General features: G+C 40.4%; 1 pseudogene; it reads left to right on the forward strand.

Annotated features, from left to right (window-relative positions):
• The first annotated feature begins 13,570 nt into the window (after nucleotides 1-13,570).
• On the forward strand, nucleotides 13,571-15,692 carry LOC121432181 (annotated as a pseudogene).
• Nucleotides 15,693-23,466: the final 7,774 nt, after the last annotated feature.

The raw sequence follows: 23,466 nt of genomic DNA on the forward strand, positions 1-23,466 counted from the left end.
TTCGACCCCCTCGCCCCACCCGCGACATGGAAAATCGGCCAAAATTGGGCAAAATAATTTTTTTTCAAAATTGCCCCCGAAACCCCCCCAGAGCAGCCGTCTTCGCTCCCTGGGATGTTTTGGCATCCTAACCGATTATTATAGCGAGAATCAAGAAGATCCAGGGAGTTTGAATTTTCGACCCCCTCGCCCCACCCGCGACATGGAAAATCGGCCAAAATTGGGCAAAATAATTTTTTTTCAAAATTGCCCCCGAAACCCCCCCAGAGCAGCCGTCTTCGCTCCCTGGGATGTTTTGGCATCCTAACCGATTATTATAGCGAGAATCAAGAAGATCCAGGGAGTTTGAATTTTCGACCCCCTCGCCCCACCCGCGACATGGAAAATCGGCCAAAATTGGGCAAAATAATTTTTTCAAAAAATTATTTTGCCCCCGAAACCCCCCCAGAGCAGCCGTCTTCGCTCCCTGGGATGTTTTGGCATCCTAACCGATTATTATAGCGAGAATCAAGAAGATCCAGGAGTTTGAATTTTCGACCCTCCCTCGCCCCACCCGCGACATGGAAAATCGGCCAAAATTGGGCAAAATAATTTTTTTCAAAATTGCCCCCGAAACCCCCCCAGAGCAGCCGTCTTCGCTCCCTGGATGTTTTGGCATCCTAACCGATTATTATAGCGAGAATCAAGAAGATCCAGGGAGTTTGAATTTTCGACCCTCTCGCCCCACCCGCGACATGGAAAATCGGCCAAAATTGGGCAAAATAATTTTTTTTTCAAAATGCCCCCGAAACCCCCCCAGAGCAGCCGTCTTCGCTCCCTGGGATGTTTTGGCATCCTAACCGATTATTATAGCGAGAATCAAGAAGATCCAGGGAGTTTGAATTTTCGACCCTCTCGCCCCACCCGCGACATGGAAAATCGGCCAAAATTGGGCAAAATAATTTTTTTTCAAAATTGCCCCCGAAACCCCCCCAGAGCAGCCGTCTTCGCTCCCTGGGATGTTTTGGCATCCTAACCGATTATTATAGCGAGAATCAAGAAGATCCAGGGAGTTTGAATTTTCGACCCTCTCGCCCCACCCGCGACATGGAAAATCGGCCAAAATTGGGCAAAATAATTTTTTTCAAAATTGCCCCCGAAACCCCCCCAGAGCAGCCGTCTTCGCTCCCTGGGATGTTTTGGCATCCTAACCGATTATTATAGCGAGAATCAAGAAGATCCAGGGAGTTTGAATTTTCGACCCCCTCGCCCCACCCGCGACATGGAAAATCGGCCAAAATTGGGCAAAATAATTTTTTTCAAAATTGCCCCCGAAACCCCCCCAGAGCAGCCGTCTTCGCTCCCTGGGATGTTTTGGCATCCTAACCGATTATTATAGCGAGAATCAAGAAGATCCAGGGAGTTTGAATTTTCGACCCCTCGCCCCACCCGCGACATGGAAAATCGGCCAAAATTGGGCAAAATAATTTTTTTTCAAAATTGCCCCCGAAACCCCCCCAGAGCAGCCGTCTTCGCTCCCTGGGATGTTTTGGCATCCTAACCGATTATTATAGCGAGAATCAAGAAGATCCAGGGAGTTTGAATTTTCGACCCCCTCGCCCCACCCGCGACATGGAAAATCGGCCAAAATTGGGCAAAATAATTTTTTTTCAAAATTGCCCCCGAAACCCCCCCAGAGCAGCCGTCTTCGCTCCCTGGGATGTTTTGGCATCCTAACCGATTATTATAGCGAGAATCAAGAAGATCCAGGGAGTTTGAATTTTCGACCCCCTCGCCCCCCACCCGCGACATGGAAAATCGGCCAAAATTGGGCAAAATAATTTTTTTTCAAAATTGCCCCCGAAACCCCCCCAGAGCAGCCGTCTTCGCTCCCTGGGATGTTTTGGCATCCTAACCGATTATTATAGCGAGAATCAAGAAGATCCAGGGAGTTTGAATTTTCGACCCCCTCGCCCCACCCGCGACATGGAAAATCGGCCAAAATTGGGCAAAATAATTTTTTTTCAAAATTGCCCCCGAAACCCCCCCAGAGCAGCCGTCTTCGCTCCCTGGGATGTTTTGGCATCCTAACCGATTATTATAGCGAGAATCAAGAAGATCCAGGGAGTTTGAATTTTCGACCCCCTCGCCCCACCCGCGACATGGAAAATCGGCCAAAATTGGGCAAAATAATTTTTTTTCAAAATTGCCCCCGAAACCCCCCCAGAGCAGCCGTCTTCGCTCCCTGGGATGTTTTGGCATCCTAACCGATTATTATAGCGAGAATCAAGAAGATCCAGGGAGTTTGAATTTTCGACCCCTCCCCCACCCGCGACATGGAAAATCGGCCAAAATTGGGCAAAATAATTTTTTTTCAAAATTGCCCCCGAAACCCCCCCAGAGCAGCCGTCTTCGCTCCCTGGGATGTTTTGGCATCCTAACCGATTATTATAGCGAGAATCAAGAAGATCCAGGGAGTTTGAATTTTCGACCCCCTCGCCCCACCCGCGACATGGAAAATCGGCCAAAATTGGGCAAAATAATTTTTTTTTCAAAATGCCCCCGAAACCCCCCCAGAGCAGCCGTCTTCGCTCCCTGGGATGTTTTGGCATCCTAACCGATTATTATAGCGAGAATCAAGAAGATCCAGGGAGTTTGAATTTTCGACCCCCTCGCCCCACCCGCGACATGGAAAATCGGCCAAAATTGGGCAAAATAATTTTTTTTCAAAATTGCCCCCGAAACCCCCCCAGAGCAGCCGTCTTCGCTCCCTGGGATGTTTTGGCATCCTAACCGATTATTATAGCGAGAATCAAGAAGATCCAGGGAGTTTGAATTTTCGACCCCCTCGCCCCACCCGCGACATGGAAAATCGGCCAAAATTGGGCAAAATAATTTTTTTTCAAAATTGCCCCCGAAACCCCCCAGAGCAGCCGTCTTCGCTCCCTGGGATGTTTTGGCATCCTAACCGATTATTATAGCGAGAATCAAGAAGATCCAGGAGTTTGAATTTTCGACCCCCTCGCCCCACCCGCGACATGGAAAATCGGCCAAAATTGGGCAAAATAATTTTTTTTCAAAATTGCCCCCGAAACCCCCCCAGAGCAGCCGTCTTCGCTCCCTGGGATGTTTTGGCATCCTAACCGATTATTATAGCGAGAATCAAGAAGATCCAGGGAGTTTGAATTTTCGACCCCCTCGCCCCACCCGCGACATGGAAAATCGGCCAAAATTGGGCAAAATAATTTTTTTTCAAAATTGCCCCCGAAACCCCCCCAGAGCAGCCGTCTTCGCTCCCTGGGATGTTTTGGCATCCTAACCGATTATTATAGCGAGAATCAAGAAGATCCAGGGAGTTTGAATTTTCGACCCCTCGCCCCACCCGCGACATGGAAAATCGGCCAAAATTGGGCAAAATAATTTTTTTTCAAAATTGCCCCCGAAACCCCCCCAGAGCAGCCGTCTTCGCTCCCTGGGATGTTTTGGCATCCTAACCGATTATTATAGCGAGAATCAAGAAGATCCAGGGAGTTTGAATTTTCGACCCCCTCGCCCCACCCGCGACATGGAAAATCGGCCAAAATTGGGCAAAATAATTTTTTTTCAAAATTGCCCCCGAAACCCCCCCAGAGCAGCCGTCTTCGCTCCCTGGGATGTTTTGGCATCCTAACCGATTATTATAGCGAGAATCAAGAAGATCCAGGGAGTTTGAATTTTCGACCCCCTCGCCCCACCCGCGACATGGAAAATCGGCCAAAATTGGGCAAAATAATTTTTTTTCAAAATTGCCCCCGAAACCCCCCCAGAGCAGCCGTCTTCGCTCCCTGGGATGTTTTGGCATCCTAACCGATTATTATAGCGAGAATCAAGAAGATCCAGGGAGTTTGAATTTTCGACCCCCTCGCCCCACCCGCGACATGGAAAATCGGCCAAAATTGGGCAAAATAATTTTTTTTCAAAATTGCCCCCGAAACCCCCCCAGAGCAGCCGTCTTCGCTCCCTGGGATGTTTTGGCATCCTAACCGATTATTATAGCGAGAATCAAGAAGATCCAGGGAGTTTGAATTTTCGACCCCCTCGCCCCACCCGCGACATGGAAAATCGGCCAAAATTGGGCAAAATAATTTTTTTTCAAAATTGCCCCCGAAACCCCCCCAGAGCAGCCGTCTTCGCTCCCTGGGATGTTTTGGCATCCTAACCGATTATTATAGCGAGAATCAAGAAGATCCAGGGAGTTTGAATTTTCGACCCCCTCGCCCCACCCGCGACATGGAAAATCGGCCAAAATTGGGCAAAATAATTTTTTTTCAAAATTGCCCCCGAAACCCCCCCAGAGCAGCCGTCTTCGCTCCCTGGGATGTTTTGGCATCCTAACCGATTATTATAGCGAGAATCAAGAAGATCCAGGGAGTTTGAATTTTCGACCCCCTCGCCCCACCCGCGACATGGAAAATCGGCCAAAATTGGGCAAAATAATTTTTTTTCAAAATTGCCCCCGAAACCCCCCCAGAGCAGCCGTCTTCGCTCCCTGGGATGTTTTGGCATCCTAACCGATTATTATAGCGAGAATCAAGAAGATCCAGGGAGTTTGAATTTTCGACCCCCTCGCCCCACCCGCGACATGGAAAATCGGCCAAAATTGGGCAAAATAATTTTTTTTCAAAATTGCCCCCGAAACCCCCCCAGAGCAGCCGTCTTCGCTCCCTGGGATGTTTTGGCATCCTAACCGATTATTATAGCGAGAATCAAGAAGATCCAGGGAGTTTGAATTTTCGACCCCCTCGCCCCACCCGCGACATGGAAAATCGGCCAAAATTGGGCAAAATAATTTTTTTTCAAAATTGCCCCGAAACCCCCCCAGAGCAGCCGTCTTCGCTCCCTGGGATGTTTTGGCATCCTAACCGATTATTATAGCGAGAATCAAGAAGATCCAGGAGTTTGAATTTTCGACCCCCTCGCCCCACCCGCGACATGGAAAATCGGCCAAAATTGGGCAAAATAATTTTTTTTCAAAATTGCCCCCGAAACCCCCCCAGAGCAGCCGTCTTCGCTCCCTGGGATGTTTTGGCATCCTAACCGATTATTATAGCGAGAATCAAGAAGATCCAGGGAGTTTGAATTTTCGACCCCCTCGCCCCACCCGCGACATGGAAAATCGGCCAAAATTGGGCAAAATAATTTTTTTTCAAAATTGCCCCCGAAACCCCCCCAGAGCAGCCGTCTTCGCTCCCTGGGATGTTTTGGCATCCTAACCGATTATTATAGCGAGAATCAAGAAGATCCAGGGAGTTTGAATTTTCGACCCCCTCGCCCCACCCGCGACATGGAAAATCGGCCAAAATTGGGCAAAATAATTTTTTTTCAAAATTGCCCCCGAAACCCCCCCAGAGCAGCCGTCTTCGCTCCCTGGGATGTTTTGGCATCCTAACCGATTATTATAGCGAGAATCAAGAAGATCCAGGGAGTTTGAATTTTCGACCCCCTCGCCCCACCCGCGACATGGAAAATCGGCCAAAATTGGGCAAAATAATTTTTTTTCAAAATTGCCCCCGAAACCCCCCCAGAGCAGCCGTCTTCGCTCCCTGGGATGTTTTGGCATCCTAACCGATTATTATAGCGAGAATCAAGAAGATCCAGGGAGTTTGAATTTTCGACCCCCTCGCCCCACCCGCGACATGGAAAATCGGCCAAAATTGGGCAAAATAATTTTTTTTCAAAATTGCCCCCCGAAACCCCCCCAGAGCAGCCGTCTTCGCTCCCTGGGATGTTTTGGCATCCTAACCGATTATTATAGCGAGAATCAAGAAGATCCAGGGAGTTTGAATTTTCGACCCCCTCGCCCCACCCGCGACATGGAAAATCGGCCAAAATTGGGCAAAATAATTTTTTTTCAAAATTGCCCCCGAAACCCCCCCAGAGCAGCCGTCTTCGCTCCCTGGGATGTTTTGGCATCCTAACCGATTATTATAGCGAGAATCAAGAAGATCCAGGGAGTTTGAATTTTCGACCCCCTCGCCCCACCCGCGACATGGAAAATCGGCCAAAATGGGCAAAATAATAATTTTTTTTCAAAATTGCCCCCGAAACCCCCCCAGAGCAGCCGTCTTCGCTCCCTGGGATGTTTTGGCATCCTAACCGATTATTATAGCGAGAATCAAGAAGATCCAGGGAGTTTGAATTTTCGACCCCCTCGCCCCACCCGCGACATGGAAAATCGGCCAAAATTGGGCAAAATAATTTTTTTTCAAAATTGCCCCCGAAACCCCCCCAGAGCAGCCGTCTTCGCTCCCTGGGATGTTTTGGCATCCTAACCGATTATTATAGCGAGAATCAAGAAGATCCAGGAGTTTGAATTTTCGACCCCCTCGCCCCACCCGCGACATGGAAAATCGGCCAAAATTGGGCAAAATAATTTTTTTTCAAAATTGCCCCCGAAACCCCCCCAGAGCAGCCGTCTTCGCTCCCTGGGATGTTTTGGCATCCTAACCGATTATTATAGCGAGAATCAAGAAGATCCAGGGAGTTTGAATTTTCGACCCCCTCGCCCCACCCGCGACATGGAAAATCGGCCAAAATTGGGCAAAATAATTTTTTTTCAAAATTGCCCCCGAAACCCCCCAGAGCAGCCGTCTTCGCTCCCTGGGATGTTTTGGCATCCTAACCGATTATTATAGCGAGAATCAAGAAGATCCAGGGAGTTTGAATTTTCGACCCCCTCGCCCCACCCGCGACATGGAAAATCGGCCAAAATTGGGCAAAATAATTTTTTTTCAAAATTGCCCCCGAAACCCCCCAGAGCAGCCGTCTTCGCTCCCTGGGATGTTTTGGCATCCTAACCGATTATTATAGCGAGAATCAAGAAGATCCAGGGAGTTTGAATTTTCGACCCTCTCGCCCACCCGCGACATGGAAAATCGGCCAAAATTGGGCAAAATAATTTTTTTCAAAATTGCCCCCGAAACCCCCCCAGAGCAGCCGTCTTCGCTCCCTGGGATGTTTTGGCATCCTAACCGATTATTATAGCGAGAATCAAGAAGATCCAGGGAGTTTGAATTTTCGACCCCCTCGCCCCACCCGCGACATGGAAAATCGGCCAAAATTGGGCAAAATAATTTTTTTTCAAAATTGCCCCCGAAACCCCCCCAGAGCAGCCGTCATTTTGAAACTTATCCAAGACGTATGTCGCAAGATGGCAGCATTCTTATATAGCGAAGTGACGGCAAGGTTTTGAAAGATGTATCCGTTGGCACTTCTATATTTCTAGCCCTATTGTTTTGTCTATTTTAACACCAATACGTCATTTTACATACGCCTGCCCGGGATGCATCACGAGCGATCGAAATATAATGTATCTAGCCAAGTCCACCTCGATTTCATACCTATGTATAATGGACGATTCCAGTATAATTTTTTTCCTAAGGAAGTGGATCAGCGATGAATCCCAATAACCGGTGTTAGAAATGAATATTCATTATGAATGACGTATTCTGTTGATTGAATTTGGGGAATTGAAGAGTCATAGCAGTGCCATAGCGCGCGTAATTTGATTGCGTTGTAGAGACGTACAAACTATTATGTGGTGCCAAAAAGAACTCGTTTGGAGAACGGTGTAGAGAATTTATGTTGGTTACCAGAATTATTTTAATTTGTCTTCTCGATCTCGGTAGGTAGGTAAAATATTTTAATCTTGGTATACCCTTGAGCTGAGGATCAAGTTTGAGAGATATAGGCCTAAATAGCAGCTAGACTTAGCTGGCTAGCTAGACCTACTTAGTAGGCTACTGAGCCAGAACTAGTCTTAGCCTTAGGTATCAGAGCCTGAGCTGAGGTAGCTCACTAGAATACCGTCTAGGTAGCTACCTCAGCTCAGGCTAAGACTAGTTCTGGCTCAGTAGCCTACTAAGTACGTCTAGCTAGCCAGCTAAGTATTGCTGCTATTTAGGCCTATCTCTCAAACTTGACCCTCAGCTCAAGGGTATACCCAGATAAAAATATTTTACCTACCTACCGAGATCGAGAAGACAAATTAAAATAAGTCTGGTAACCAACATAAGTTCTCTATACACCGTTCTCCAAACGAGTTCTCTTTCGCACCACATAATAGTTTGTACCTCTCTACAACGCTTTCAAATTACGCGCGCTATGACACTGCTATGACTCTTCAATTCCCGAAATTCAATTAACAGAATACGTCATTCATAATGAATATTCATTTCTAACTCCGGTTATTGGAATTCATAGCTTACCAAGGAAGTGGCACCCGCAGCCGCCGTCGAATATGGGGACGCTATGGTGAATGAATTATTCATAAGTTCAGTTTAAAAACTGAAATGCGCAGGCGCAGAATATAGCTTCGTTAATTTGTACATGAACGAATGGACGAGCACACTCTTGTACATAAATGAATGGACTCCATCCCAATCGTTCCCAAGTTTCGATTTTTCTCTTTCCCCGTCTCTGTCTTCGCACACTCACCACTCACTCTCTCTGTTTCTTTATGAATCATGAATGAATTGATTAGCGTAATGTCCTCGTCACTTCCCCCCCTCCATCCAAATCTCGGTGGTTATGTTTCTCTCTCTTTGTTCTCCCCCCCCCCCCCTCCTCCTGTAGTGCATACAATCTCACTTTCCTTTCCTTTCTGTACCTTCTCTCACCCTCTCACTCTTTCTTGAACTCTCTGTTTATTTATGAAACATGAATGAATGCGCATAATGTACTCTCTACCCCCCCCCCCCCTCCATCTCAATCTCTTTTCCTTTCTCTCTAGTTTCACTCTCTCTCTCACTCTTATTTCTCTCAAAGTTGCCAATGATTTGCTTAACAGGAAACAAAAATCTCCTTTACCAGAACATCTCACTCATGGTGATCAGGCTGAGCTTGCAAATTGCTTCGATCAGTATTTTGTAGATGAGATTCTAACAATCCGGCAGTGCCTTTTAACTCCCGCCTTACACTCAAATAATGACACTGTCAGTGAAATTAAGTCAGAATTGAGGGATTTTCGACCTGTCACTATCAGTGAGATGGATGTATTTACAAAAAATTCTCCAAACAAATCATGTGAACTCGACCCAATCCCAACAGATTTGGTTAAGAAGTGTTCCACAGTTCTGTTGCCTGTCATTACTAGAATTGTAAATACAAGTCTTAGTTCGGGAGTTGTACCACAGGTCTGTAAAAAAGTTGTCATCTATCCGACGCTGAAAAAAACAGGCTTAGATCAAGAGTGTTTGAAAAATTACCGCCCGATATCAAACTTGTCTTTTTTAGGTAAACTACTGGAAAGAGTTGTTTTCTCACAACTAACATCATATTTACAAGATAATGAGTTACTTGACCCACATCAATCTGCGTACAAGCCTGGTCATATTGTTGAAACACTACTAGTTAACTTAACAGATACTATTTATAGAGAAATGGATAATGGCAACATTACGGCACTCATTATGCTTGATATGAGTTCAGCATTTGACACAGTAGATCACACTATCCTAATTGAAAGGCTGAACTCATTAGGTATCAAGGGGACTGCCCTTGTTTGGTTCATATCCTATCTATCAGAACGATCTCAATATGTTAGAATCGGTAGTTCTATCTCAGGTTTAACTACTCTGAAGTTTGGGGTACCCCAGGGCTCTGTAGGAGGTCCACTGCTCTATTCCCTCTATATGCAACCAATCAGCAAGATATTTCGTAAACATGGCATAAAATACCATTGTTATGCCGACGACATACAACTCTACTTGTCTTTTCAACCTTCAATGTCTGCATTGAACTCTGCTATCGCAAAACTTGAAGCATGTCTACAAGACCTTAAGACATGGCTTGTATCTAACTGCCTGAAACTGAATGATGATAAATCAGAATTCTTAATACTTGGATCGAAGTTTATTCTTAGAAAAATTGACTTTCAGTCATGTCATGTCCATCTTGGTAGCTCTTGTATCACTCCGTCTAAAACAGCCCGTAATCTTGGGGTTATATTTGATTAGGAAATGACTTTTCGCAACCATATCACTCAAGTCCAACAAAATGTCAGATATCAACTACGTAATTTGAGTTTCATCAGAAAGTCACTGTCTAAACCTGCAGCCGAGATACTTATCCATGCTTTGATTTCCTCCCGTTTAGATTTTTCAAACTCACTGTTCTCTAACCTCCCACAAAAAGACTTGACAAAACTTCAACGTCTACAAAACTCTGCTGCCCGTCTCCTAACTTACACTAAAAAGTATGACTCCATCTCACCAATCCTCCAGTCCCTACATTGGCTGCCTGTTGGTAAAAGAATCACCTTCAAAATTCTTTTACTAATACATCATTCAATTTATTCTCTCTTCCCCACATATCTCAGCAGCTCTATCTCAAAATATCAGCCTTCACGTAGTCTTCGCTCATCATCTGATGCCCTATTGCTCCAGACACCCAGAACAAAACACAAATATGGGGGGACCATGCATTCTCTGTTATAGGACCAAAGCTATGGAATCAACTGCCTATCCAATTACGTCAAATTTCATCTACAGAAACATTCAAGTCCCAGCTAAAAACTTATTTAATCTCCCATTAACAGTTTAGTATTGTGTTTTTTTCAGGAAAATTGAAATTCTTTTCTTGTTTGTTTTCTATTACTGTTGTGTTTTCTGTTTATTTTCCTTGAAGCGCCATGAGCACCGAAAGGTGGACCTGTGCGCTATATAAGTAGCCACCATTATTATTATTATTATTAACCTCCCTCTCCCAAGAAAGATGCATTTCTACTACACACAGTAAAGCCTCTTTACTTTCTCCTCTTGAAAAAAAAAACATAGAAGGCATTGTTTTATATCGCATTAAATAAATTCGTGTACATGACATTAGCCTGTCGAAGTTGCCCAACCCTTTATTTTGTTTTGACAATATATATTTAGAATATCGTCCAAATGAAGCCCTCATCTGGAAAAGAGCACTTACTAAAGGCAGCATCTACATATAGAGGAGGCCCTGGCACTGGGTAGAGGGGGCAGAAGCTTGTTTAATTTCTTGGGACCAAAATTTTACATTGAACCTTTTTTTGCTTTTCAAATTTACATCAAGAAATTTAACAAGCAAATAAACAAAAAGGATATGACTACAAAATGAAGTTTTTTGGTAACGTTTCTTTTTTTTCGTTTTGTCACATGTGCCGGAATTCCAGGGGCTGATGTGTATCGAAAATAACACACGCAGCATACCCCCCCCCCTCTTCCGGAAAATTTTGCGGATGCTTCAGCCCCCGCTTCCGAGAATAACACACGCAGCATTACCCCCCCCCCTCTTCCGGAAAATCTTGCGGGTGCTTCAGCCCCCGCTTCCTAAACAATTCGAGGGCCTCCTCTATATCATGTAGAGGCTGCCTTTCATAAGTGCCCTTTTCGAGATGAGGGCATTATTTAGACGATATTCTAAATATATATTGTCAAAACAAAATAAAGGGTTGGGCAACTTCGACAGGCCACCGTCATGTACACGAACTTTTTAACGCGATATAAAACAATGCCCTCTATGGTTTTTTTTCAAGAGGAGAAAGTAAAGAGGCTTTACTGTGTGTAGTACAAATGTATCTTTCTTCCGAATGGGCTCTAAAAATAATTAAATCTAACATAGAGTGGAATCAATAAAGGGCTGTGTGGCTGTTCTTCAATGTACTACAGCTCCTCTACATGTCAGTTGTAGAGTATTTTCTCCTCAATCTATTCCAAGATATCAATACAAACAAAAGTAATCTTTTAAGAGTTCTAAAGACAATAAACTATTTTTTGATACATAAAACCAAAAAGGGAAATGGTATCCTAGTCATGCTCCTGTTGGGTTATAGTCTTTACTGTGCTAGAGCACTATTACAAACAGCAGACCAATAATAATAATAATAATAGTAATAATAATAAAAATAATAATGATAATAATGGTAATGTAGAGCCTTAATTCCATAGATCAGAGAACTTTCATGTACAGGTTAGATTCATTTCAGTATTCTATAGGTCAGAGAACTTTCTGTAAACAAGTTGGAATGTTAGATGCAATTCAATTCATCTGCTCAGTCTTTGCAAATTTCACTTCTTTGTTTAGCTAGACATGGAGGTGACCTGGATTACGCTTCAATTCATTGATTCTCTGTATGTTCTGTTACACACGCATTGATACACTATACACACTTCTTGCTGATTGGCTATTGATTTCTTTTATGTTTCATGCACTACTTCCTGATTGGTTATCTAAGGAAGCTTAAAAGTGCCACCGAGATGTTGAGATAATAATCTTGGGAAGTCGACATCTTGATAGCAAAAGATCAGATGACGAGATCTTCGATCTCATCATGTTGACATCTTGTAAAAGAGATGATGAGATGACAAGATCCCGGATCTCATCATGTCAACATCTTTAAGAAGAGATGATGAGATGACAAGATCCCGGATCCCATCATGTTGACATCTTGTAGAAGAGATGATGAGATGACAAGATCCCGGATCTCATCATGTCAACATCTTTTAGAAGAGATGATGAGATGACAAGATCCCGGAACTCATCATGTCAACATCTTTTAGAAGAGATGATGAGATGACAAGATGACAAGATCTCGGATCTCATCATGTTGACATCTTGTAGAAGAGATGATGAGATGACAAGATCTTGGATCTCGTCATGTCTACATCCAGTGGAAGAGATGATCAGATGTCATGATCTCGTAACTCGTCATGTCTACATCTTTAAGAAGAGATGATTAGATGACATGATCATGGATCGAAGATCATGACATCTGATCATCTCTTCCACTGGATGTAGACATGACGAGATCCAAGATCTTGTCATCTCATCATCTCTTCTACAAGATGTCAACATGATGAGATCCGAGATCTTGTCATCTCATCATCTCTTCTACAAGATGTCAACATGATGAGATCCGGGATCTTGTCATCTCATCATCTCTTCTACAAGATGTCAACATGATGAGATCTGGGATCTCGTCATCTTATCTTTTGCTATCAAGATGTCGACTTCCCGAGATAATTATATCAACATCTCGGTGGCACTTTTAAGCTTCCATAAAGATCTCGTCATCTGATCTTTTGCTATCAAGATGTCGACTTCTCAAGATCATTATCTCAACATCTCGGTGGCATGATTAGATGACATGATCATGGATCGAAGATCTTGTCATCTGATCATCTCTTCTAAAAGATGTCGACATGATGAGATCCTGGATCTTGTCATCTGATCATCTATTCTACAAGATGTTGACATGATGAGATCCGGGATCTTGTCATCTCATCATCTCTTCTAAAAGATGACGACATGACGAGATCCGGGATCTTGTCATCTCATCATCTCTTGTACAAGATGTTGACATGATGAGATCCGGGATCTTGTCATCTGACCATCTCTTCTAAAAGATGTTGACATGATGAGATCCGGGATCTTGTCATCCCATTTATCTCTTCTAAAAGATGTTGACATGATGAGATCCGGGATCTTGTCATCTCATCATCTCTTCTAAAAGATGTTGACATGATGAGATCCGGTATCTTGTCATCCCATTTATCTCTTCACATACATGACGTCATGTGACGGTACGTGACGGTGACGGTACGTGTCCTGGAACATGTCTGGATATAATGTTTTCTTAGGAAATCTTGGAAAATCTAGTGTTTGTTAAGAGAGTATGTGCCCTTGGGAAGGCTAGTGGAATGACACCTCATCATCATGAAAGACTCAAGGAGGAGATTTTGAACTCTCATTTGGCTAATAAACACTGTGAGTATACGGGACATACCTACGCATATATACTACGTACTACTATATACTTCGTAGGCCTATAGGCCTGTACGCCGCATCAGACCGGCATTGAACCTTTCAACGCTGCTATTCCGAATCACCGAAGCGGACCGCGTTAACCCAGGTACTTGCAATACACGCTAATAAGCAAGATGAATCCTGATGATGACGAAACTAATGATGGTCCGTTTCAGACTCCACCTGACACACAATCTGAATTACTGTCTCAAGATGGAGACCGAAATAGTCAGTATTACTGCAAAAAGTGTAAATCGCCAGGTGATACTAAAACTATGACCAGATGCAGTACCAAGAAGTGCAAAGCTTATTTCCACTTTGCTTGCACGGGGATGCCCGCTCACATGCTTACCTATATTAGGCGTGTGAATGGGGCCAAATATATCTGTGATGAATGTGAAATTGCTGATGCAGATATTATCCGCGAATTATGTGAGCAAAATGAACCTAATCGGAACAATGAGAAACATGAACAGGATGTAAACGATATCAATCAACTAAAAGGAGCCATAGAAAATATGGAAAAGGAAGTAATCAAATGTATTAGAGATATCAAACTCCAAACACAAAATGAAGGTAGATGTACCTGTGCTGATGAAAATGAACTAAAAACGACGATGGACAAACAGCGGGATGAAATAATCTCTCTGAAAGAATGTATTAAGCAACTAAAATCAGAGATTAATATTCGTGTGAACGAATATGAGCTATTGCTCAAAGAACAAAGACTAGTCGTCAAAGCAAAGAACAAGAACTGAATATGCATAAAAGATACAATGAAAATGAGGAAAAGAAATCAAACAAGCTCCAAAGTGAGTTGGATCAAACAGTTGAGCAACTCAAGATGGCGAAGAAAGAAATCGACAAAGTAAATGAAGAAAAGATCAATATCAAACGACAATGGCAAGCCAGTGAAAGTGATGGTGAATGGAGGGAACAAAAAAGATACACTCATACTAGAGGAAGGAAAGAAGGAAGAGATGATAGAAAATGGAGTGAATATAGAGGAAATTATCACAGAGGAGAGGGACAATGGAGAGAACGTAAGAGATTCATTTGTGATAGACGAGAAGAAGGAAGAAGCCCTACAGGAGGAGGATTAGAACATAAAAGATACAGCCTATACAGCGATGTTGCTGCCCCATATCGTGACGCTGACCGACCGAGGAATGGTCAACCTCGACATGCTCGAGAGATATCACCACAGAGGAATGCACGAAAAGAAGGAAATGAGCGAACGACTGAGGGGATGAACGCAATACATGAGGAAAGAAACGATCACGAGTGTGATATGAGTAGAGATAAACATAACATGTATGATGGAAGCAGAGGCCAAATGAATGACAAAACCGAAAAGAAAATTAGAAAAGTTGTTATAGTTGGAAATTCACAGATAAGTGGGATTGATCCTGATAAGTTTTCCCAAAATGTTAAGTTACATAAAGTAATTAAATACACAATGGATGATGTTGAGTCTTGGTTGAAATCTAGTGAGGCAAAGCAAACTCTAAGCGATGCAGAAACCGTGATAATCCACGAATTAACGAATGACGTTAAACGGTCTAGTGCACTAGATTGTGCTTGTAAAATGAACAATCTCATTGGTCTGATCAAAGTGTCCTTCAAATCAATTAAGATAGTTATATCTCTCGGCACGCCCCGAGATGATAACCAATTGTATCAGCAGCGTGTGGACATGGCCAATAGTATGCTGATGGCTGATGCATTATATGACAGAAGAGTTAAAACTGTTCATCACAGAAACCTGCTCTACCGTGGAACAATTAACACTAATCTGTATAGTGATGATCGTTATCACCTTAGCAAGAATGGAACTAGAGTTTTAGCAGGAAATCTCCGGTGGGCAATTGAAAGGAGCTCTTCACGAAATAAACGATAGACTTCTTGTTTAAGGTCTATCTGAGGACCGAGAAACGTGAATACACCTTATGACTGAAAGAAAAAATATTCAAATTTGTTATTGGAATGTAAATGGGATACATAAGAGATGGGACGGGGTTAAATCTTCCTCAAAATTGGAAGAAGAGGATTTTGTCAACGTTTTTAATTCATATGATATTGTTTGTCTGGCAGAAATAAAAATAGGGCCGAAGGAAAATATGTCTTTACAAGGATATGTCAATAAAGTAATATGCAGGAAGAAACATAAAAATGCTAAAGCTGACTCAGGGGGCTTGGCCCTGTACATCAAAGAATCTATTAAGCACCAGGTTGCAATTATCAATAATACCTCAAGCGAATTTTGTTGGATAAAGATAGGCAATAGTATCCACGACTCATTTGAGGAGCAGTATATCTGTTTTGTTTATTTAAGCCCAGAAAACTCCACCTTTTCGTCAAAAGTAGATTTAATCGATGCAATCATGAAAGATATCGCAACTTATAAGAACCGAGGTAAATGTATGATAATGGGTGATCTAAATGCTCATACTAATACCTTACCTGACGGCATTGAATACGATTCAGAACGTGATGGTAGGGTATTACCAGTGCCTTTCACGCTCGATTGTTCAGAGGCCTATACAAGGGTAAATCAAGACACAAGGCCCGTGAACAAAAGAGGCAAAGATGTGATTGAACTTTGTAAAGCATGTGATCTAAGAATAGTAAATGGACGTAAACTTGGAGATTTGACTGGGAAATTTACTTGCTATGAGGCGAATGCCAGAATTCCCAGTGTATTAGATTATGCTCTTGTTGAAAATGGTGCTTTGGATGATATATCATACTTCTATGTTGATGATCTCAATATATTTTCTGATCATTGCCCAATTGTCTTATCTTTAATGTCATCCACACTTGAACGTCAAAGACCGTGTGAAATAGAAAAACAAGCTTTGAACCCCATCCTAAAGCTTATATATGGGAACCGCATGTAAGTGATGCAGCCTTTGCTAAAACGCTACAAACACCTGAGATATTGACCATAATAAAAGAAATAAAGGAAAAGGTATATTGTACAAATGACATTGATATTGAAAACGCAGTCAATGATGTAACAAACTGTATCTTAACTATCGCAGATAAAGCGAAAATAAGAGTCAAAATACCTCGGGTAAAAAACATAAAGAAAAAGAACAAAAAGAAAATATTTAAAGCTGGTGAATGCCTTGCTCTTCGGCGTCGCGTAAAACTATTGTGTAGACAAGTGTGTAAAAATCCATTTGATAGAGGCCTCAGGCAGCAATATTACACCATGAAGAAAAGATTGAAAAGAAGGTTAAAAGAAATTGTACGTAATAAGAGAAATCATATAATTGACAAACTAGACAATCTCCAAAGTGAGAACCCTAAACTTTATTGGGACCTGATTAACGACCTAGAAAAACTGCACACTGATAGAAAAAGTCCAGTTAATAACATACAACCAAAGCGATGGTTCGAGTATTTTAAAGAACTCATGAATCACAAACCCCTACTTTCGAAAGATCAAAATGAAATTAAGAATCATGTAAATAACCCAAAACTGCATGACACGTTTTCATCTCTTGATTTTAAGATCACTCCCAATGAAGTGTTAGAGTGTATTCAAACTTTGAAGAGAAAGAAAGCCCCAGGAAATGATGCTATTTTGAACGAAATGTTGAAAGCTGGAAAATTTGTGTTGTCACCAGTTTTGTCAAAGGTATTTAATTTAATCCTTATCAGTGGTCATTTTCCCGATAATTGGTCAGGAAGCCTTTTAAAGCCTCTTTACAAAAGTGGCTCAGTTTGCGATCCCTCAAATTATCGAGGAATATCCCTCTCAAGTTGTCTTGGAAAGGTTTTCTGCTCAGTTCTAAACCGTCGCTTGGTATCATTTCTAGAAGAATATAAATTCAATACAGCCAATCAAATTGCTTTTAGATCAGGTTATAGAACGTCAGACCACATGTTCGTTCTAAAAACTATTCTTGATAAATATATAAGATGTAAAATAGATGATAACTATAATAAATTATATGTATGCTTTGTAGACTTAAGAAAGGCTTTTGACAACGTTTGGAGAGATGGCCTCTGGTACAAACTACTAGAACATGGTATTGGTGGCAATTTCTTAAGAGTCATCCGTGACATGTATTCAAAATGTAAAGTATCGATCAAATTAGACGAAGGTGTTACCCCATATTTTTATACTAATGTTGGAGTAAAACAGGGTTGCGTAATTAGTCCAACTTTATTTAATTTATTTCTTAATGACATAACTAATATATTTGATACATCAGTAAGCGATCCAGTAACACTTTTTGATAAAGAACTAAATTGTATAATGTACGCTGATGATCTCGTTATTGTGTCGAAATCCCCTAAAGGTATGCAACACTGTTTAGATAAATTCACCACATACTGTAAATCCTGGATGCTAAACATAAATGTATCTAAGACTAAGATTATGGTGTGCTCAAAATCAGGGAGATCAAACGAACAGGTTTCATTTGAAATTAATGGAGAAATACTATGCACTGTTAAGGAAATGAAATATCTTGGTATTGTTTTCGCAAATAATGGATCACTTAAAGTGGCCGCAAGGGATTTAGCTGATAAAGCGAGAAGAGCATTGTTCAAATTGTACAAATCTTTTGGTTCCTATACTCCAAGCACTAAAACCTTGTTGCATCTTTTCGATGCAACGATACAGCCGATATTACTTTATGGATCTGAAATATGGGGTACAAATGTTATAGACATGGAAAAAAATCTACAATTAATTGATGGGAAAACAGGGCTATATTTTAAACATGAATCTGAAAAGGTGCACATTCAATTTTGTAAATATATTCTTGGGGTAAACCGCAAATGCAGTAACTTAGCAGCGACAGCTGAAATTGGTAGATATCCAAAAGTCATCCAAATTGCAATAAATATACTTAAATATTGGATTCGAATACGTAATATGGACGAAGATAGTTTGGTTTACAAAGCTTTTGTAGAAAATGTAAGTCTATTGAATAACGGAAACAACTGCTGGCTTAAGACAATTCAGGATATTTTTAACATATTAGATATTTGTCGGAAAAATGACACCCCCATACTCGATCCAGAAAATATACCAATTTCCCAAAAAGAATTTATTACAATATGCAAAACATCCTTGGAACGGAGATTTGATGAACAGTTTAAATTAGATTTATTTAACGACAGGGACAGTAGGGAAGGAAATAAACTAAGAACTTTTAGGCAATTCAAACTCAATATAAGGCAAGAAAATTATTTATGTTCAATACACAATGTCAATTTGAGAAAAAATATAACCAAGCTCCGACTGAGCGCTCATAATCTACCAATAGAAATAGGGAGGTACAAAAGACCGGAGAAGATACCATCTAACCTGAGATTTTGTGAGGATTGTAATTTGAATTTGGTGGGGATGAGTTTCACATTATAATGAAATGTAACAAATATAATGATTTGCGCAAAGATTTTTTTGAAAAGATAAGTACCCTTAATATTAGGTTTTCTGAAATGGAGTACCAGGAAAAATTTATTTACATCATGAAATTGGAAACTGATGCATTAATTAAATTATTTTGTTCTTTTGTCCAAAACATAATTAATATTAGGGGGGAATTCTGAGTACTAAAAATATCAACCGGCAAACACTTTGAATTTATACACTCGCAATATTCTTACACAATAAGTTTACATGTGATGATGCCATTCTTCTCACTCTTCCTCTCTCCCGTCCTCTCTATTTTCGAACTTCTTTCCTCTTTATTTCCCTCTCCTCTCCTCTCCCACTTTCCTTGTGTTTTCCTTGTCCTCTCTTGGACATCAGCTTTTTTTTTTCTTTTTTACTCATTGTTAAAATGAGTACCCGAATAATGCCTATGTTTATGGTGTATATTTTTATATATAAGTTGCTTTGTTATATTTTGTTTTAATTTTGTTTTTGTTTGACAAAAAATACTATTTTGTCTTTGTTTATCTGTTTATGTATATATTTTCTTGTTTTGAACAAAATGTTGGCAATTGCCGGTGACGTTCTGTAATAAATTCAATTCAATTCAATTCATCATCTCTTTTACAAGATGTCAACATGATGAGATCGAAGATCTCGTCATCTGATCTTTTGCTATCAAGATGTCGACTTCCCAAGATTATCTCAACATCTCGGTGGCACTTTTAAGCTTCCTTATACCTTGGTCACATTTGATCTACGGCGGCCGTACGGCGAGTCGAAAACAGCCGTTTTATTCATTTTTATTCAGACCATCTATGTTTAGCTGGTACGAAAATGTTAAAACGGCTGTTTTCGACTCGCCGTACGGCCGCCGTAGAACAAATGTGACCATAGTATTAGTTATGCTTATAAAAAGAATGAAAGACCTCTGAAGAATGGGTAGTGCTTCAAAGAATGGAATGGATAGAGCGTTAGAGATGGGTATTGCTTCAAAGACTAGATGGGATAGAGCTCTAAAGAATGGAATGGATAAAGCTTTAAAGATCGGGTATTGCTTCAAAAAAAAAGAATGAAAAGACCTTTGAAGAATGGGTAATGCATTAAAGAATGGATAGTGCTTTAATGAATGGAATAGATAGAGCATTAAATAATGGATAGACGTTTAAAGAACGAAATGGATGGAACTTGAAAGAATGGGTAAATCTTCAAAGAATGGTATGGATAGTGCTTTATAGAATGGGTAATGCTTCAAGGAATAGATGGGATGGAGCTTTAAAGAATGGGTAATGCTTCAAGGAATAGATGGGAGAGCTTTAAAGATTGGGTATTGCTTCAAAGAATGGAATGGAAGACCTTTGAAGAATGGGTAAATCTTCAAAGAATGGTATGGATAGTGCTTAATAGAATGGGTAATGCTTCAAGGAATGGAATGGATATAGCTCTAAAGAATGGGTATCGCGTCAAGGAATAGATGGGATAGAGCTTTAAAGAATGGATAATGGTTTATACATAGCAATGTTTTATACAAAAACATAGCAATATTTTATGTATATATATATACATATACAATGTTTTTTTTTATACATATACATTGCAATGTTTTCCCGGCTTTCAGCCAGGAGCCCCGCATTTAGCGAGATTTGATGAGCTTTAAAGAATGGGTAATGCATTACAGAATGGATAGTGCTTTAATGAATGGAATGGATAGAGTATCAAATAATGGATAGACGTTTAAAGAATGAAATGGATGGAACTCAAATGAACTATATGAATAGAGCTTTAGAGAATGGGTAATGCTTCAAAGACTAGATGGGATAGAGCTCTAAAGAATGGAATGGATAAAGCTTTAGAGAAGGGTTATGCTTAAAAAAAGAATGAAAGACCTCTGAAGAATGGGTAGTGCTTCAAAGAATGGAATGGATAGAGTGTTAAAGAATGGGAAATGCATTACAGAATGGATAGTGCTTTAATGAATGGAATGGATAAAGCATTAAATAATGGATGGACGTTTAAAGAATGAAATACATGGAACTTAGTCTCAATTTAAACAATATAATAGGATGGTGCAATGCCAATAAATTGACAATCAATGTTACGAAAACTAAATATATGTTGTTTAAAAATAGACGAAAAAATATTTTGATATCAGGACAATTGTCACTGAAAGGAACTTTATTAGAGTGTGTTGAATCAACATTATTTCTTGGTATATGTATCGACAAAAACCTTACATGGAAGAAACAGGTTGACATTGTCTGCAATGTGCTAAACAAAAAAATTGGAATACTTTATAGATTGAGGAATTATGTAACAAAGAGAATCTTAGTTATGTTATACAACTCAATTATTTTACCACATATAACGTATGGTCTGGAAGTATGGGGTGGGACGTGCAAAACAACCCTGAACCCTATATTATTACTACAAAAACGAATAGCTAGAATAATGACGTTCAACCACTTCAACTACTTACCACTCTGCTCCTTTATTTTATGATCTAAATATTCTCGATATTTTCAAACACTACCAATATTTGATAGGAGTATTTATGCACGATTTGATTAATAATCGGTTGCCACATAGTTTTATTGATTATTTTTCATTTATAGATCATCCTTACAATACAAGAAATAGAGAAAAGCGAAATGTTAATCTTGAGAAAAATAATACCAATTTGGGAAAACAATCAATTTCATTCTCTGGTCCTACTTTATGGAATCTCCTGCCAAGTACTATTAGAAACACCCCCAGTCGTAAGACATTTAGCAAATCGTTGAAATTAATGCTACTGGAAGATTATAATTAATTTGATATGGTAAAATACTGCCTGAAAACAAATAATTCTATGTAAAGAATTTGTGAATAATTAAGACGTGTTTTTTCTTGTAAATAGTGTAAATATGTTCACTGAAAATGATCGAAACTTTCTGCAACATTAATAAGTAGAATTAGTATTGAATTAGTTGTACAATATTGAGATTTAGTTAAATTTTTTGTTTAAACTATGATTATGACATTATTTGGGGTTAACCTCGATTAGCATCTTGCTATTATGTTAGCTCCAATTACCAAATGTTTTGTTTATAAGTGATGTACTATTCCTTGTTATTGTACCTGACAGTAATATTTGGTGATAAATTCAATTCAACTTAAGTGAGCTAAAGGAATAGAGCTTTAGAGAATGGGTAATGCTTCAAAGAATGGATGGGATAGAGCTCTAAAGAATGGAATGGATAAAGCTTTAGAGAAGGGTTATGCTTAAAAAAAAGAATGAAAGACCTCTGAAGAATGGGTAGTGCTTCAAAGAATGGAATGGATAGAGCGTTAGAGATGGGTATTGCTTCAAAGACTAGATGGGATAGAGCTCTAAAGAATGGAATGGATAAAGCTTTAAAGATCGGGTATTGCTTCAAAAAAAAAAGAATGGAAAGACCTTTGAAGAATGGGTAATGCATTAAAGAATGGATAGTGCTTTAATGAATGGAATAGATAGAGCATTAAATAATGGATAGACGTTTAAAGAATGAAATGGATGGAACTTAAGTGAACTAAAGGAACAGAGCTTTAGAGAATGGGTAATGCTTCAAAGAATGGATTGGATAGAGCTTTTAAGAATGTGTAATGCTTCAAAGACTAGATGGGATAGAGCTCTAAAGAATGGAATGGATAAAGCTTTAGAGAAGGGTTATGCTTAAAAAAAGGAATGAAAGACCTCTGAAGAATGGATAGTGCTTCAAAGAATGGAATGGATAGAGCGTTAGAGATGGGTATTGCTTCAAAGACTAGATGGGGCTCTATCCCATCTAGTCTTTGAAGCATTTATAAGCTATCATGTAGAAAAGTTCCCTTCTACTGACGGGCAATCCCATTCCAATGTCATGGCTAGCGACCCTCTTCTACTAATAAGACCAGCGACCCTCATCTACTATTATAACTAGCAAACCCCTACAACTATTATGACTGGCGAACCATTTCTACCATTATGACTGGCGAACCCCTTTTACTTTTATGACTGGCGAACCCTTTCTACTATGACATGTACATGATATTTTTTAAAACATGACGTAAATGGTGGGACCCCACCGAAAAACAACTTTTGTTGATGGGGGTTCCATCCCTCCAGTGGTGAATAAATTGATTTTAATAAATCAATTAATTCAAAAGGGTGGAAAATAAACGAGAGTAAAAGGGTGACAAGATAAACGGGGAAAACCCCTTGGACGTAAATCCCAGAGGGGTATAGATCTTGAAAAAGTACAAATAACTTTTCTCAG

This window comes from Lytechinus variegatus, chromosome 18, assembly GCF_018143015.1.
Source record: "Lytechinus variegatus isolate NC3 chromosome 18, Lvar_3.0, whole genome shotgun sequence".
In the NCBI taxonomy this organism is placed as follows: domain Eukaryota; kingdom Metazoa; phylum Echinodermata; class Echinoidea; order Temnopleuroida; family Toxopneustidae; genus Lytechinus; species Lytechinus variegatus.